This window comes from Zalophus californianus, chromosome 6, assembly GCF_009762305.2.
Source record: "Zalophus californianus isolate mZalCal1 chromosome 6, mZalCal1.pri.v2, whole genome shotgun sequence".
Lineage (NCBI taxonomy): Eukaryota > Metazoa > Chordata > Mammalia > Carnivora > Otariidae > Zalophus > Zalophus californianus.
The window spans coordinates 56,791,567-56,810,958 of record NC_045600.1 but is presented as its reverse complement, the minus strand read 5'-3'; the positions used below and the strand labels follow the sequence as shown (position 1 = coordinate 56,810,958).

Genomic DNA, 19,392 nt, shown 5'->3' with positions numbered 1-19,392 from the left:
CTTAAGCCCAGACATTGTAATCTTAGATGCACCTTTTAGTGCGTAAAGGCATGTTTATGTTAGAGAAACTTTCAAACCTATAGGTATGTACAAAATGGACATTGAAACACTGTTTCTCAAGGCAATACAAAGAAAATTTTTTAAATAAGCAAAAACTCTCCTATATTTCAGCATGATGAAAGAATTTCAAAACAAAACAAACCCCTCTGTTTTCTTCATGTGTTGGGATATTATATATTATGCAGTAGTAAACATAGATATGCTATATTATTATCTGAAAGCAGTCATTGGACTAGGAGAAAAGTTTGAGGAAATCTTTTGTAATAATAAAAATGTTACCACTCTTAACACTACCTGGTCTCCTGAGAAAGGGTAGATATTTGCCTTGGTGCCCACTTTGGAGGAGAGTGTCAGAGAGTAGTAACCCCTTAATGGAGTTCAGTATTACTAGAAACTCTCTGAAGGATGGGGTGATCAGGAATGAAGGGCCTCAAAATAGAAACTTATCTTGGTCATAAATGAAGTGAATCTGGTCCCCATTTTATGCCCAAGTAGATGTGTGTAAGTAATATCAGTGGTTGAAAGCAGATGGAGTGTTTGAGTCTGGTACTGCTTATCTCTGAATGAAAACTGAGTGATAGTTCCATTTGAAAGTAAACTAAAGATCTAATTTATGGGACCAATCACATAGACATTGTGGGTTGAATGCCAAACAGGAACTCGACAACCTGCACAAAGAATTCAGCCAACAAGACCAACTACTTAGTAGTGGGGAAGGATGAACTAATTGTTCAAAAGATATTTTCCACATTAAAACTTGGTGAGAGAATAGCAGCCAAAAACATCTCATTCTCTAGCTCTGGCTTTGTCATGAATTTGGAAGGAGGATTAGTTCCTTTGTATTTATATAATGACAAAAATGAGGTGGGGAGTTCCAAGAGAGAGAAATTGGATGTCCTATTAATATGAACAGGTGAGAGTTCCAGAATTTAATAAAAATATTGCTAGTTTTTTGGAACCTACCAGTAATACTGGAATTGTCTACGTTTGTCTGTGTACTTCTTTATTTAAAGCCATGAATTTAAATATTTATTAACTTCCTCAGTAAAAACTGGGAAAAATTGAGTTTAGGAGATTTGTTGTAAAACACATTAGCAGGCTACTTGGAAATATATATCCCATTTAGCCTTTGAGGGCTAAAATTTTATCCTTGTCTTTGGCTTTATTTTGGAGGAATTTATTTGGCAACATAATTTATAAGCTATGTCAACTGTGGTTTTTTATTTTGTTCTTTGAGCTTTAGTTACCACCCTGAAACTGCTGTGAGATTGTGTAACATCATGTTTATGAGACTGCTTAAAACCAAACTTGTATTTTGAATTATTTTAAGCAAAGGGTATTTTCCATAATGCCTTATGTAAGAAAGCTAATAGCTATGGGATTGAAATGAGAACAGGAAAGTTCAAAACTAATATATTATTTCTTTGTCATGTGAACTTGTTACCATGTTATTTCTCATTTGTGTTTTACTGAAATGACAATCTCATGAGTTGGGGGGTCGAGGAGAGGAGAGGGTATCATCCATAATATTGATAGTTTTTCTTACCTTTTCTTATATTTTCTTCAGTATTTTTTTCATTTCATTCTTATTTCTCTACTATTGCCAAAATTATCTAATTGTAAAAATTTGAGGACTAAATATCAAATGTAAGTGAAAAATGGGAACTGTAAAAAAAAAAAAGCTAGATGCATTTTCAACCAGTTATCCACCCACCTCATATTACTTACAGTGCAGAACACTCAATTTTAAATGTAACTCTCCAGTTCCACAGCACAGAAAATGAGACTATATATATCATTACAATCCCCAGTAGCGATAATGAGGGCATATGCACAGCTACAACTGTCCATTGAGATAATGAGATTATAAATACTGTCCTCCTACTGCTTCCAGGTGTAATGAGAAGCTACCGTTTTATGGTCATATGTCTGCAATCATCCTTGAGACCAAGAGATAGTAAATTCAGAGATAACCTAATGAGTAATAGAAACAGATAACCATTTATCATAGCCTTTCCAAAATCAGCTCCTGAAGAAAGGTAAAAATGGCAACAAAGTACTGAATATATTCATTTGTTAACTAATATCTGCTATTCTTAGAGAACCATGCTCAATGAAGGTGTTTCTAAGAAGCAACGACCTGGAATACTCCTTTAGAGAGTTAAGGTCATACTGGTAGTTCTCATAAAAGTAGGGTACAATTAAGAGACTTTTTGAAATATTCATTTAATGAATTTCTATTCTCTTAAAGGAAAATCAGTGTCTAACACATCATCAATAAATTACATTGTTGGCTGTTGTATCCATTTTCTACAGCAAGAGGATATTTATATTCTTTAGGTACTTCCACCTTCCTAAATGTATTTGTGTTTAAAAAATGTTATAGCTCCAGGTTCAGTTTGGGGATGGGATGGGGGATTAATTGCCAAATAATCCAAATTGAAAAAAAAAATTATGTACTTCTCAGTTTTGATACTTGAAATTTAATTCTCCAAAGTCAAATATTCCTGCATGTAAGAAAAGGTGAGTCTAGCTTTAGGAAGATGGGAGTAAAATTTTCACCCTCTGCTGCATGTAGTAAGTTGCAATATTTCATAATCAGATTATTCTGATTATTCAGATATTTCATATCTGATCTGATTTTGAACCTCTTTGGAAATTTTAAAGTCAAGTCCAGATTTTGGATATTCACACAATTATTTCTACCTACTTCTAAGTTTCATAATCCACCACTCTTCCCACCCCCCGAGATCCAGGCACAGTAGTTTCTTTTTGGGTTTTCCTTTTTTTTTTTTTAGTTCTTATTTAAATTACAGTTAGTTAATATACAGTGTCATATTAGTTTCAGGTGTACAATATAGTGATTCAACACTTCTATAGAAAACCAGTGCTCATCACAAGTGCCCTCCTTAATCCCTATCACCTATTTCACTGACCCCCCACTTACCTCTTCTTTGGTAACCATCAGTTTATTCTCTAGTTAAGAGTTTGTTTCTTGGTTGGCCTCTCTCTTTTTTCCCTTTGCTCATTTCCTTTGCTTCTTAAATTCCACATATGAGTGAAATCTTATGGTATTTGTCTTCTCTGACTGACTTATTTTGCTCAGCATAATACACTCTAGCTCCATCCATACTGTTGCAAATGGAAAGATTTCATTATTTTTTTATGTCTGAGTAATATTCTGTTGTATATATATACCACCTCTTCTTTATTCATGTGTCGATGGACACTTAAGCTTTTTTCATAATTTGGCTATTGTAGATAATGCTGCTCTAAACATCAGAGTACATGTGTGTATCCCTTTGAATTGGTATTTTTGTATTCTCTGGGTAAATACCTAGTAGAGTATTCTCTGGGTAAATACCTAGTAGAGCAATTGCTGGATCATAGGGTAGTTCTATTTTTAACTTTCTTGAGGGAACCTCCATACTGTTTTCCACAGGGGCTACACCAATTTGCATTCCTATCAACAGTGCAAGAGGGGTCCCCTTTCTCCACATCCTCACCAACACCTGCTGTTTCTTGTGTTGTTGATTTTAGCCATTCCGATAAGTGTTATCTCATTGTAGTTTTGGATTGGATTTCCCTGATGATAAGTAATGTTGAGCGTCTTTTCATGTATCTGTTAGCCATCTGTATGTCTTCTTTAGAAAAATGTCTATTCATGTCCTCTGCTCATTTTTTAATCGGATTATTCATTTTTTGGGTGTTGAGTTTTAGAAGTTCTTTATTTTATATATATATATATATATATATATATATATATATATGTATACACACACACACACACACACATCCATGAGCATAGAATGTCTTTCCATTTCTTTGTGTCATTTTCAATTGCTTTCATCAGTGTTTTATGATTTTCAAAGTACAGGTCTTTCACCTCTTTGGTTAGTTTTATTCCTAGGTATGTTATTATTTTTGGTGCAGTTTTTGGTGCAATTGGTGCAATAAATAGGATTGATTCCTTAATTTCTCTTTCTGCTGCTTCATTATTGGTGTACAGAAATGCAACAAATTTCTGTACATTGCATTTGTATCCTGTAACTTTACTGAATTTATGTATCAGTTCTAGCAGTTTTTTGGTGGAGTCTTTCAGATTTTCTATATATAGTATCATGTCATCTGCAAATAGTGAAAGTTTGACTTCTTCCTTGCTGAGTTGGATGCCTTTTATTTCTTTTTGTCATCTGATTGTGGTGGCTAAGTCTTCCAGTACTATTTTGAGTTAAAGTGGTAAGAGTGGATAACCCTATCTTGTTCCTGGTCATAGAGGAAAACCCCAGTTTTTCCCCATTGAAGATTTTATTAGCTGTGGTTTTCACAGCTGAGGTCTGTTGCCTCTAAACCTGCTTTTTTGAGGGTTTATATCATCACTGGATGTTGTACTTAGTCAAATGCTTTTTCTGCATCATTGAGAGGATCATATGGTTCTTATCCTTTCGTTAATGTGGTATCACGTTGATTGATTTGTGAATATTGAACCATTTTTGCAACACAGGAATAAATCCCACTTGATCATGTTAAATGATTTTTTTAATGCTAGTTGGATTCAGCATTTTGGATTCAGTTTGCTAATATTTTCTTGAGAATTTTTATAACCATGTTCATCAGGGATATTGGCCTATAGTCTCTTTTTTAGTGGCATCTTTATCTCGTTTTGGTATCAGGATAATGCTGGCCTCATAAAATAGATTTGGATGTTTTCCTTCCTTTTCTATTTTTTGGAATAGTTTGAGAAGAATAGGTATTAACTCTTCTTTAAATGTTTGGTAGAATTTACCTGTGAAGCCATCTGGTCCTGGACTCGTGTTTGTTGGGGTTTTTTTGGATTAATGATTCAATTTCTTTGCTGGTTATCAGTCTAAGTTTTCTATTTCTTCCTATTTCAGTTTTGATTGTTTATATGTTTTTAAGAATTTATCCACTTCTTCCAGATTGTCTAATTTGTGGCACCTAATTTTTCATAACATTTTCTTATATTTGTTTCTATTTCTGTGGTGTTGGTTGTTATTTCTCCACTCTCTAGGTACAGTGGTTTCTTTATCTGTCCGTATTCTAAAATCTTTTCAAGGCCTTTGTTCACAAAGGGTTTAAATCCATTTCCCCAGCTAGAGAATAACTTACTTACACTCCTCCTCTAGGTATCGAAGCAGGAGAGGTTTGCCGTTCCTAATCATTTTACTTAAGAGACCAGTCTTTCTCCCTATCTGCCCAGTCAGGTTACTATCTCATAATACATTTCCATTTTGTTCTCAGTAATTATCATGAACTGAAAATATATTTTATTTCTATTACTTAATGTCTGTCTCCCCCACATGAATATAAGAGACAGGAGGAAAGAAAACTTTTTATTGTGTATGGTGATAAAACAGGAATATAACACATACCTATTATGGATATAGATAGATAGGTAGATAGAATGAATAACTATGTATAGGTGACCATAAAGATTTTAAAAGAGAAAGAATTGAAGCTATATTTACCTAATGCTGGATATGTATTTCTAGATACTTAAAAGGATTATATAAATATGTGTGCATATATGTATATGATTTACATATATAAAGGTAATATTTTTATAAATGATTATATATGTGTATGTCTATATGTATATACAAATGATTGCATATATGTATATATATATGCATATAAAATCAAGGTTTCAAGGTCTAGGCACTTTGTATATTTATTGCTATAATGTGTCTTAGCTTCTAGGTTCTCTCATCAGACAGAACTAGGAAATATATGTATGTATTCTAATTCATGAACACACAAATATCTATATTTATTTCTGTGTCTGAATGCATATAGCTTTAAAAAAACACAGAAATTCATATTGATACATCTAATTTGAGTTCTCTCCTTTATTTTATGCCACTAGGTTTATTTCAGCCTTCCACCTATTCTATTTGTAACTTTCTTCTCTGACAGAAACTTGGCTTTCTTTTACTCTAACGTATTTACTTGTTTAGCCATTCCTAGCGTACATCCAGAATAGCTTCAAAATTACTAATCCATAACCCTTGAAACTTAGAGGATTCATAATTCCAAAACAAAGATAATGAAAGAAGAGATATGACTTTCTTCAAGTTGAGTGATTAGTTTTTGAAAAGACCTGGAGGAAGCCCACCGTTTACCCAACTGTTCTCAGCAAATCCCCTTTGCTTGCTGCTAACTTCATCTTCAGCTTTCTTGATTCCTTGATAAACATTTCCAATCTAAATCTTCTCTTCATCTCTCTATCATCTCTTATCTTCATCTATCTAGCTATAGAATTAAAACTGCTTTTGTACTTGCATTGCAATCTGACATCTTTATAGCACCCAATTTCTTATGTTTTGTATCTGGTTCATTTCAGAACAATTGCTAGTAAGAATTATCCCTGCTCCTTATTTAACATTTAGGAAATCTGTCTCAAACCAAATTGAGAGGAGAGCAGAAGCATTTTTAATCCTTAAACCTTTTATCTCCTTACTTCCACCATTTTTAGCCTCATTTAAGACTATTCTTTTAGAAGTCCCTCTTTTCCCTGATGACATAGCTACCCCATTCCATCATCTTTACTACTCAGGTTAAAACTTTAGAGACGTTGTTGATTCTGCCATTTATTTTGTTTTTAAATCTAATTAATTGCTTCACAGTTTAAATTTTATTATCTTTCTCAACTATGACCTCTTTAATGTTTTTATGCCTTTGAGAGGCTTTTGTAATAATACAAACCAGCAGTACATCCTGCATGGGAAATTGCATTTAGTTGCCCCTGTGCCCCAATGAATTCTGAATACTGCTAAAACCAACCTTATTAAAATAGCTGATGATATTTTTTCTAGGACCAATTAGATCACATTAGAATTAAGTACAATTTCTTAATCAAATATTCAAGTCTTATGCTGTGATTTCAACCAGAACCTCTGGAAGTGATTCTTACTCTTGCCCTTGACATGCACAACCCTTTAGTAAAAATAGAAAACTCTATGTTCCATGAACCTTTCTTAATTTTAATTTTGCCTATATTATTTCCTTTGTATTTCAGAGGAAAAATTATAGCCCTAAAGGCATATATTTGAAATTTTAAAATTCTGAATTTAGTGATATAAACATCTTTCTTAAAAAGCTAGAAAAATAACAGCAAATTAATCCTAAGGGAAGTAGAAGAAAATAAATTATAAAGCTAGGCACAAAAATCAATGAAATAGAAGACTAACATCACAAATAAAATCAACAAAGGTGAAAGTTGGTTTATTGAAATGTTTGATAAATTAACATTTTGATAAGACTGGTAAGACTAATAAAAATGTGTATAATTTATATATGTCACATCTATTATTATAATATATATATATTATAATAGCTAAATAAAAAAATAATAGCTAAAAAAAGCACTGACTTAACAGACCACAGATATTAAAAAGGTAATAAGGATAATCTATATTAAAGGAAATATTTTATTATGCATAGTTTTATGACCATATATTTATATCCCCCAAAGTGACACAAGTTGAAATTCAAAATTTTATATCTATTAAAGAAATTGAAACTCCAAAAAATCCTTTCCTCAAAACAGTAGAGTTCATATAATTTTATTAGTGAATTTTTCTATTAGTGAATTTTTCTAAATAGTTAAGGTCAAAAACAAAATACCAGTTTACAAATATTTTTCTTGAGATTAAAAAAAGAGGAACACTAATACTTGTTAGAGGTCAGCATAATTTTTATACCAAATCCTAACAAGAATATTACAAAAAGAAAATTACAAGTATAATCTCTTTTTGTATTTGAACATGCATGCATATATGGGTATAGCTTAGACAAAATATTTCAGATAAATTCCAGCAATATATAAAGAGGATAATATTTTATGACCAAATGGGACCTATTGCAGTAATGCAAGGTTGGTTTAGTATTCAAAACAATCATTGCATCTTACCTCATTAAAAGAATAAAGGAGAGAACTCAAATGGTCATCTCAGTAGATGCAGGAGAAGCATCTGATAGATTCAGCCTATATTTATTTATTCATTTTTAAAGATTTTATTTATTCATTTGAGTCACAGAGATAGAGAGAGAGAGAGAGCATGAGCAGGGGGAGAGGGAGCTGAGCAGGGAGGCTGATGCGGGACTTGGTCCCAGGATCATGACCTGAGCCGAAGGCAGAGGCTTAACTGATTAAGCCACCAGGCATCCCTCAACCTACATTTAAAACTGTTTAAAAATATAGAAAAGTTTGAATGGAATGGACCTGTCTGAATTTGATATATTTTATTTAAAAACATTTAGAGCAGCCATTTTTCTTAATGGTTATATATTGAAAAATTATATCCTAAGACTGGGAAAATTAAAAGGATGTCTGCTAAGACTAAGTATATTCAATACTATATTTGAGTGATAAGCCATTGCAATAAGTTAGGAGACAAAAAGTATAGACATTAGAAAGGAATAAATAAGATGAATATGACATTATAATATATACAGAAATCCAAAACAATCTACAGATTCTATTAAAAAAATCAATAGTTAATCAAAGTTTTAAAATGAAAATCAGTATCCAAAATTCAGTGAGTATTTCTGTATACTCTCAACAAATAATTGGAAAATAAAACTAAAATATTTAACTCCATAGCATCTAAAGGAAATGAAATAACTAGGCATAAGTCTAATAAAAGCTGTGTAGGTCCTCTAAGCTGGAAAAAAAAAAAAAAAAACTGTATTGAGAGGAACTAAAAAAAAAAACTAAAGCCCCCTCTGTCTTTTTTACAAAATTAGTACCTGTCCATTCAAATTTTCAACAGGTTTTTAAAATTGGAAATTGATAAGATGATTTTAGAATATATGTAGAAATGAAAATGGACAAGAAAGTCAAATTATTTGTATCAGCTTTTTATTTTTATAATAGTTACCACAAATTTGGTAGCTTAAAATAAAATCCATTTCTTAGCTAACAGTTTCTGTAGATTAGAAAAACAAACACAGCTCATCTGAATTCTCTGCTTAGGGTCTCACCAGGCTATAAGCAAGGCATCAGGCTGCCTGCTCATCTAAGAACTGACCAGGGAAGAATCCCATTTCCAAGCTCATTCAGGTTGTTGGCAGAATTCATGTCCCTGCTTCTGTGAGGCTGAGGCCCCTTGTTTTCTTGCTGGCTGTTAGTCACGGGTGATTTTCAGCTTCCAGAAGTTACCCTTACGTCCTAGCCACATAGCCCTCACATAACATAGTAGCTTATGTCTTCAAAGGAGGCAGGAGAATCTTTCTCCAATTTGCTATGGGATAGTCTTACATAATGCGGTGTAATCATAGTAGTGATAATCCCATTGCTGTGCTTACAGCATAAGCAAATCAAAGGAGCCATTATTCCATCATGTTCCCAGGTCCTGCCCACATCAAAGGAAGGGGACTCTGCAGGGTGAAACTCCAGGGCTGTCTTAGAATAATGCCATCTTATTCCATAAGAATAAGAACTAAACTGGAGGACCTATACCACCAACCATAAAGGCTAATTATAAAGTTGATTAATAATGTCTATTATTGGTTCCAGGATAGACAAATATAGTAATAGAAGAAAATTTAGCAATAGGAAAGACACCCACATATATAGAACTGCTATTTGGTTTAAAGTATGTTTTGAAGAAACGATGTTGTGTAGTGTGTCCATTGGATAGTTACTTTGACAAAAAAAAGGAAAACAAGCAAATCTTTGCTTCCTACCTTACACTATACACAAAAATTAATTCCAAGTGGAATGAATGTTTAAATGTGAAAATTAAAACAATAAAATTTATGGAAGGTAACATATGAAAATTTCTTCAGGACCCTAAGTTACGCAAAGATATTTTGAAGAGGAAACAAAAAACATTAATCATAAAACTTTGGTAAATTTGGTTATTTTATTTTATTTTAAAGAGCACAAGGAGGGGCACCTGGGTGGCTCAGTCGGTGAAGCGTCTGCTTTTGGCTCAAGTCATGATCTCTGGGTCCTGGGATCGAGTCCCACATTGGGCTCCCTGCTCAGCGGGGAGCCTGCTTCTCACTCTTCCTCTGCCCCCATCCACCCCACTCCACCTCCTGCTGATGCTCTCGTTATCTCTCTCTTTCACAAATAAATAAATAAAATCTTTAAAAAAAACAAAAAAATCAGCAAAATGTATAATACTTAAAAAAAAAAAGAGCACAAGGAGGGGTAGTGGCAGAGGGAAAGGGAGAAGCTGACTCCCTGCTCAGCAGGGAGCGGGAGGTAGGGCTTGATCCTGGGACCCCTGTATCATTACCTGAGCTGGAGGCAGATGCTTAACAGACTGAGCCACGCAGGTGTCCCAAATTTGGCTATTTTAAATTAATAATTTATAGTTGTCAAAAGTGTTATTAGAAGTGAAAGTGCAATGTACAAATTAGAAGAAGATATTTTCACATTTTATGAAATCTTATCACAGTGTTTCAAGAATTTCTGCAAAATAATAGAACTTAGATATCTCCATTTAAAAGATTGGGTAATAGATTTTGGGAGTATAACAAAAGGGAATATCTAAGTAGCCAATAAACATGAAAATCTGTTTAATCTAATTATTAGTAATATGCAAATTAAACCCACAGTGTCATATTACTACACATCCCAGTCTTGGACATTATGTAGAATAATTGGAAATCTCTTAACATTATTGTCAGAATGTAATTTGATGGAACCACTTTGGAGAAAAGCATGATTGTGTCTACAAAAGCTGTCATGTTGCAAACCTTATTATTCAGGCATACCACTTCTAGGAAGTTATTCTTCTACATGCATCAAAAGATACAGAGAATATTTACAACAGTACTATTTGCATTTGCCCCAATTTGCAAACAATCTAAATATTTATCAATGGTAGAACGGGCAAGTAAATTGTGGTATATTCATATAATGGAATGTAAATGAGGGATAGGAATTCATGAATTATTGTTACATTCAAGAAGATGAATCTCATAGATATTGAACTAGAGAAATCATATGCAAGAACATGAATTACTCTATGATTCAATTATATGAATTATAAGAATAGGAGCATCAGTTGATTGTGATAGAAGTCAGGATAGAGGTGATGGAAGGAAAGTTACTTGTTAATGCATTTATTTGTACCTTAAGTACCAAAATCAAGCCTTGTGCTACTAGAAGTAGACTAGAGAGTACATGATGTAATTACAAATTATTCAGTTTACATCATGGCAGTGAGAGGCTTCTTGTCAGCCTGAGTATTGATGCTGACAGTAATTTTAAGCAATTTATTCCCATGTTTCCCAAAGTGCACTGCATTTTTGGTTATGTGAACAATATATTAGTATTATTCGTTTTCCCCCTGATATAAAAGCAATACATGCTTGAGAAATTTCCCATGTCAGTATATGTAATGCCTTCGCATTGACTACATGAAAACTTAAATTTCAAAGTTAACTTTGAGTTTAAGATTTTTGTAATTCTGATTTAAATTTGTTCATCAAGTAAGCAAAGCACATCTCTAATCAAGATATATAACACTTGGTGGTTTTGTATCAAATACCCATAAAACGTTTTTAACCTGGGTTGTAACTTTTTAGAAGGATTGCTTTATATTCTATGCTAGTCTGACATTTAAAAAATTAGGAAAAATGGTTTATTTCACTTCCAGAACACCTCCTTAGTCCATTTATGTTTATTTCTGATCCTTGGTGACAAGTAAACTTTGCACTTCAGTGGACTCATTTTAAGAAACTTTTCTCCCAGCTTCTAAAGGTAAAAATTTCTCTAAGGGTTATAGAATTTACAGAGTTCACAAAGTATTCATCCATAATAATTTGCAGGAATATGGTAAACTGTAACTGTGGCATCCTCCAGATGTTGAAAAAAAAAACACAATATTTAATTCTAACTACACTTACTTGCCCTTATATATAGGCTTAATGCTTTATTTATCATATTTATTTCTTTTAGGCTTAATGCTTTAGGAATAAAATGTTGAAATTTTATAAAAGTCTGTATGTTCTTACAAAATTATGTCAGGTTTAAAAAAAAATCATTTTGTTGCTTTAAAACATATCAGACTCTAATGTATTTTTATCCATGCATTTTTTGAGTAAAGATTTTAAGGAATTAGGAGGCAAATATATATTTTTCTTTCTAGCCTACTCAAAGAAAAGATCAGCATGGACAGGAACATATTCCAGATAATTGAAGCCTAACTAACTAAACATCAAAATGCTAAATTTTATTTTTTAATGGAAATAAGGATGCACTACTTCAAAAACCCTTCTGCCTTCTTTGAAAATAGTGAGGATAATTTGGCCATTTCTAGGTGTCTTAGATATCTCAAGCTGCTATAACAAAATGCCACGGAATGGGTACCTTAATAAACCACAGAAATTATTTCTCACCGTTATAGATATTGGAGGTCCAAGATCAGTGTATTGTCATAGTCATGCTCTGGTGAGAACCCTCTTCTAGGTTGCACTGCCAACTTCTCATTTTATCCTCACATGACAGAGAGTAGAGAGGGGAAGCAAGTTCTCTCATGACTCTTAGAAGGATTACTAATCCTATTCTCATGACCTTATCTGGCCCTAATTACCTCTCAAAGACCCTACCTCCTGATACCCTGATACTGAATTGAGAGGTAGGGTTTCAACATATGAGCTGGGGGGACAAAAACATTCAGTCCCTAATACTAGGTGACTGTTAAATGGCTCAGCATTGTTTCACATGTTATCTAATCAGAGTCTCTTTTATAATGAATGGTAGCATATCTTTCACCAGTCTACAGTTTTATTGAACTAAATGTTAGTTGTATAACTTTTTCCACTTCAGGCATTTGAAATAATAGTTTTGGGGAATGTTAAGTATTATCAAATTTAATGAAGAAACATTTATTGAATACTTTTTATATGCTGAACACTGCTAAGTTTTCTAAGTGTGCTAAGTGTGCTAAGGGATATAAAGATGAATTGAGGGTACCTGGGTGGCTCAGTTGGTTAAGTATCTGACTTCGGCTCAGGTCACGATCTAAGCGTCCTGGGATCAAGCCCTGCATGGGGCTCCCTGCTCAGCAGGGAGTCTGGTTGTCCCTTTCTCCCTGCTCATTCTCTCTCTGAAATAAATAAAATCTTTTTTTTTTTAAGTATGAATTGAACAGGGCCCTAATTAAAGAGCACATAATGGCAATGGTTAAATAAATGTTAATAAAGCATAAATTCTATCATATAGGTATGTACTAAGTACAGTGATGATAGAACACAGAGTGATCTACCTAAGTGGAAAGAGGAGACAATTCTGCTGGTGTTTTTTTCTTCCTAAGTTTACAGCCATGACACTTTCAGGATTCATAAAATCAGTCAAATCAGTCCAGTAGGTTATGATCAGTATTAAGAAACAATAGATGAATAGAAATTATGAGATATATCACAGGTAGTAAGATTAAGGATTTTTATGTGAAAATTCTTCTCCCCCCCCCCCCCCCCCCCCCCCGTACCCATTGTCTTTTATTGGATGTTAATTCTCAATTAGGATATGAAAGGATCCAAGGGTTGCCAGGAAAAGGTCATGGTCAGGAATGCAGAATGTTCCTCCACACTGTGCCCTCTTCAGTGGTACATGCACAGCTGCTCATGTTTGAGCTCCTTGTAAGGAGACTGTGGTTGAAAAGCACATAAGCTGCCAGCACCATAGAAATCTCAGCGATGCCCCCTTTCTTCACATTGACATACTTGTAATTCTGGTAGTAACCTCTTTGAAATGCTCCAACAATGCCTTTAGGGGTGAAATCCCATATCAGTTTTCAGCTTGGCAGCTCTCCTAGTTTGACATCCATGAGTTTCTTCTCCTTCACTGGTACGGATGACCGTATCTTGGAGTTCTGGGTGTTCGCTCTGACAAGCCGCTGAAACTTTCTTCTTATACACATATATTCAGACATACATGCACATATTTGTGTACTTGTATCTTTAAAATATGTATCTTTTGGGGAGTCAACATCTAAAAAGTTTCAAAGGTACTTCTTTGCATTACTGGAATAAAGAATAGTAGATGCAAAACAGAGACAAATAATATAAGATACCATATTCAATTAACTATAATTGGTTTGTCTGGATTGTAGAATATGTGTTAGGGAAGTAAATGGAGGGAAGATGTATGTGGAAGCTTCATAATATAATGTTTTAAATGCTTTTTAAGTCAATTTACACTTCTGAAATTTGTTTTTAGCAATAGGACATGATGCTTTTATTGTGACGCTATAAGCTACACTTTTTAATTACATATATAGGTTAATTTTAACAACATGGTGAAGTTAAGAGGAAGTGTTTATTTCTTATGTGTTACTCTAGGAATTCAGGGATTTGAAGGCAAGATGATGTGATTAGTATTTTTTTTAGCACTGGTGCCCAATCAGTTATACTAGGGAATTGATACCTGCCAATCAGAATGAGACAGGAGCAGGTGGGGGATTGTGCTACCAATCCTTAAACTCCCAATTAGTGAGGTGAAAGAGATTTAGGGGAAGAAGAGCAAGAATGCTTCAGAATACTTTAGGAGCACCTACCTGGAACTGCTGATGAGAATGGATGATTTGGAATGTCTTGTGTGATGCCTCTTCCCCATTTTCTTTTGACGAAGCCTGTAGACGAATTTGAATAAAAATATTATAATATGAAGACTATATAAAGTCAAAAAATAATCCAGGAGTTATATAGGAAGTTGTAAGAAACTAATAGTGCCCTATTTTTGTCCTATTAATTAATTTTCAGCTTGATAGGAAATATTATAACTTTTGAATCAGAAGACCGGATCTTGACAAACATTTTGAAGTCTACACTAAGATGTAAAGTCTAGGGTGACTAGAAGAGTTATTTTATGAGGCGGCAATAGAAGCAACATCTAAGGCCAGGAGAAGAGATGAAGTGACTATGGGTGTCCCTGGCCACAAGCAAAGAAACAGCAGAGAGAAAGGGACCATGGAAGCTTATGGAAATGGGACCAATATTCGTTCATTTATTTATCAATCATTTGCAGCACACAGGATAATTATGTGATATGTTTATCTCAATAATATTAATATTAGTTAAACCTTAATCTAGATGAATCTTCAAAGTTTTATTTTTTTTAATTACTTCTGCTCAGCACCTGTCTGAATGTAATTAACAAAACACATTATCATAAGTAGCTAATCAAATCTTATGCACTGTAGTACATAATCCATTCCCTCATGGAAAGTTTCTGACTTGAAACTGTTCTAGTTTTTCATTTAAGAAATATTGCATTGCATTAAGCTAAACTTTTCTATTCTCCTATATTTTGATGTCTAAGGGCAGTAGTCTTTTATGCACCATTACCAACACAGCCTTGAGCAAACCAGCTGGTGTTTTCCGTGAACATCAGGAGATACCAGTACCTCAGTTTGGTTATATTTCTGTTTGATATGGGCTGAAAATATTGCAAAAACTTTCATACATATATAAAATTTACTTTTACTCTCTGTATGTCTTAATTTTCCTCCTAGATTCATTTTTTTTCTTTTGGATGGCATTTGAATCATATGTATGTCTGAAAATAACTGTATATATGTGTATATAGGTATACATAAGCATATGTGTGTATATAAATATATAAAGCTTATACATTCATGTCAATGTCATATTCACAATTATTTAATAGTTCAATAGAGGCAGAAAACAAAACCCAGGACCTTTATTAGATGATAGGTGTATATATATATCTTTTTTTCTATCAAGACAGATGTTTTCCTTGGCTCATATTGCATATATTTAATTGATTTAAGTAGTCATATCATGCTGGATCTTAGGCACACAGATTTAGATCAGTTTACCTTATCTTCCTCCATTTTTTTCTTTAATCTTCCATTTCAGTACCTTTTCTTCTCATCATAAAAACATTATCGCAAATTAAATGCTTAACCTGCCAATCCTCCATCACTACCTATATTTACAGATATTACATATATGAGTACTACTTAATGTTGTATCATATGTGCTTTGAAAAATTATAAATTTAGTGTACATGTTCTATTGCAACTTGCCTTTTTACTCAGCATTTTCTGTCTGAGATAATCCAAGCTGATAAAAACATATTTTGTTATATATTTCAATTATATTGTGTTATTCCACATTTTATCAATCCATTGACCTCACTGAAGCATATTAAGTTGTTTCTTAGGATTCCCCAATGGATATCCTTACACATACCTTCTTTTGTACTATGTACAAATTTCTTTAGGATATATATATGCAGAAGAGTATTTCTAGGACCTACAGGTAAATGCATTTTCACTTTACTTAAACTACCAGATGGTTCTTTAATACTAGTGTGTTATAGGTTTACCATCAGCATGTATGAGTTTCTCTTTTCCCCGTACCCTCAAACATTGATGTAATCACACTTTTAAAATTTCCCTACCTAGTGGGTGAAAAATGTTTTCTCCTTGTTGCAGTTTGCATTTCTTTTGAGTAGTAGTGAGATTGAGCTTCATGGTTCACCTAGGAATTGCCTCCTCATAGTCTCTGCCCATATTTCTGTAGTTACCATTTCTTATTTATGTAAATTTGTATATTCATTTTAGTTTGTGCTTTCTCACTACCAATCTTATGTGTTTTCAAACACAAAATGGTTTCTTCACCTATGATAGTTTTTCTACCTTTTAAAAGTTAATCACATTAGCTCTTTTCTTTTCCTTTAACCCTCTGAAGTTTTCTGTTAGGTATATTTTAGTTTGTCCCAACAGATTTTGTTTTGTAGTGATTTCACTGGAGTTCTCTCTAAAACTTCCACAGATTTCCTCTGTATCCTTATATTACTCAGGGGTGACTGTGTGGAATATGGGGGTTTCCCTTCTCCCTATGCGATTCAAAAAACTAGCATTCTGCTGTAGAATTCTGATTGGATTGCATTGTAAACTAAGAATTTATTCCCCCCTCTTTTTTTAGGATTTATCCTGTAACATAAAAATTATGATAATTTCTTAAGACAGCCACTATTTTCTATTATGTGGCCAATATTTCTTAACATTTTTACTGTGTGATAAAATTTTTATTTTCTATTCCTTGGATATAAATTATATTATAGAATTATAAATTTATTTCTAATTTTTTGTCTGCTTGATATATTGACTTAGGAGAGAGTATGTTAATTATGAAACTAACCATTATCCTTCAGCTACTGCTGCTGGTCCACCTCATCCTCTTCCTCGTCTCTCTCTTTTTGGTTAATATTTGCCTGACATGTATTATTTCTGTTATTTTATCTTCAAATTATAAAGAAAAGTATTAAGTATATTCTATCCCTTAGCATATTTTTGTATTCATGCTTACTTTAAATATTACTTCCCTTCCTTTTGTCCCTTCCAATTCTTACCCTTTTCTCTCCTTTCTTCCCCAACGTAGATCCAGTATTTTTAACCTCTGGCATTTTAGTTCTGGATTTTTATGGAAAAAACTATTATTACTGGATGGGCATTAAGCAAATTTTAATAATTTTACTTTTGTTATTCTTTCTAGATTCATTTTTCTTTTCCTTCTTAGCATCATTTAATAATCATTTTGGAGAGTGTCTCTGGGTGATAAACTTTTTGAATCATATGTATGTCTGACAGTAACTACTCATATTTAAATATTACTCCAGGTAGAAATAGTTTTATTTTCAAAGGTTTTTTTGTTCAACTTTTAAGACTTTTTTGATTGCCTAGAATGTTGTTGAAGAGAAATCAGATATCAACCTTATATTAATTAACTGTAGGTATTAATCTCTTTGATATCTTTTTTTTTTTTTTTAGTTTCCAAAGATTTATTGAAGCAGAAACAAGTTGGTCTGATACCTGTTGGAAAAAAGCAGTTTTAATGGTATTCAAAAATACTTTTTCAGAAATATTCTAACACAAGTTTTCTTCATAAACTAGATTATATTGTAAACTTTTTTCTAAATCTTTTAAGAGAGTTGGTTAAGAACTAGAGGTTATTCCTATTCCAAATCTTTCTTGTGCTCCTGAAAAACTGCAGAAGGTCATTTGAAGCTGTTTAAGATACGGATTTATTTTTTTTACTCTTGCTGGTGATAATTGCTGTACTAAGTATGTGCAAACTTCACTCAAGGTCATTGTGATGCTGAGAAGTTTCATTGATAATCTGTCCATCTCTAGTTTCAAGCGTCTTAATCAGAAGTGTCCTTTTTGAGTGAGTGTCAACCAAGGGGGGTAAATCCAGATTGGTTTCCCTCAGGTTCAGGGAAGAAAAGTTTGGAAGAGGCAGAGCAATTCTGCTCTCCTCGCCTTCCAGCAGCTTCCTGTAGGTGGTAGTCCCAGTGTTGAGCACCATCTTAACATTCAGCAGGTCCTGGTATTCCTGAAGGTGAGGAGCAGTGTGCCTGGCATGCATCTGCTGTAGGACTCAGTATACTTCTTGCTGGCTGATGCCATTGACACTGAGTTCAAGAAGACTTGCACCAATGAGAAGGTGGAGCTGCAGGAACTGAATAACCACTTTGTCAATTACATCACACTTCCTGGAGCAGCAGAACAAGATCCTGTTGGCCTAACTTGAGCAGCTCAAGGGTCTGGGCAAGTTGTGCCTGGGGGACCTCTATGAGGAGGAGATGCAGGAGCTGTGCCTGCAGGTGGACCAGCTCACCAACGACAAGGTCCACGTCAAGGTGGAGCAGGACACCCTGGCTGAGGACATCATGTGGCTCTAGGAGAAGTTGCAGGAGGAGATACTTCAGAGAGAGGAAGCTGAGAGCACCCTACCGTCTTTCAGACAGGATGTTGACAGTGCTTCTTTGGCATATCTTGACCCTGAGCTTAAAGTGGAATGCTTGCAAGAAGAGGTTGCCTTTTTGAAGAAACTACATGATGAGGAAATCCAGGAAATGCAGGCCCAGATTCAGGACCAGCATGTCCAAATCATTATGGATGTTTCCAAACCTGACCTCACAGCTGCCTTGTGTGATGTACTCCATCAGTATGAAAGCATGGCTACCAAGAAACTTCAGGAGGCCAAGGAATGGTACAATTCCAAATTTGCCGACCTCTTGGAGACTGCTAATCTTTGATATCTTTTATAAGCTTCATTTATCCTTGATTTCATAAAATTTCACTTCGGTGTGTCTAGAAAGGGTTGCTTTTAGTTTATTTCTTTTTCTTATACAAGCTTGTCCTTTTAAATAAGCTTTATGAAAACAACATACTATAGTTCTGAGAATCCTTTACTATCAATTCTTCAAATGTTTCCTTACCATCTTTTCTCTCTCTGAAACTTTTATTAATAAATATTAGACTTTAGCATTCATTCTTTATTTCTCCAATTTTATTTTATATTTTTCTATCCCTT

At 33.7% G+C, this 19,392-nt stretch overlaps 2 pseudogenes; one reads left to right on the top strand and one right to left on the bottom strand.

Moving 5' to 3' along the window:
* Positions 1-13,644: 13,644 nt before the first annotated feature.
* LOC113909298 lies at positions 13,645-13,976 on the bottom strand (annotated as a pseudogene).
* A 1,379-nt stretch (positions 13,977-15,355) lies between these two features.
* LOC113909299 lies at positions 15,356-19,114 on the top strand (annotated as a pseudogene).
* Positions 19,115-19,392: the final 278 nt, after the last annotated feature.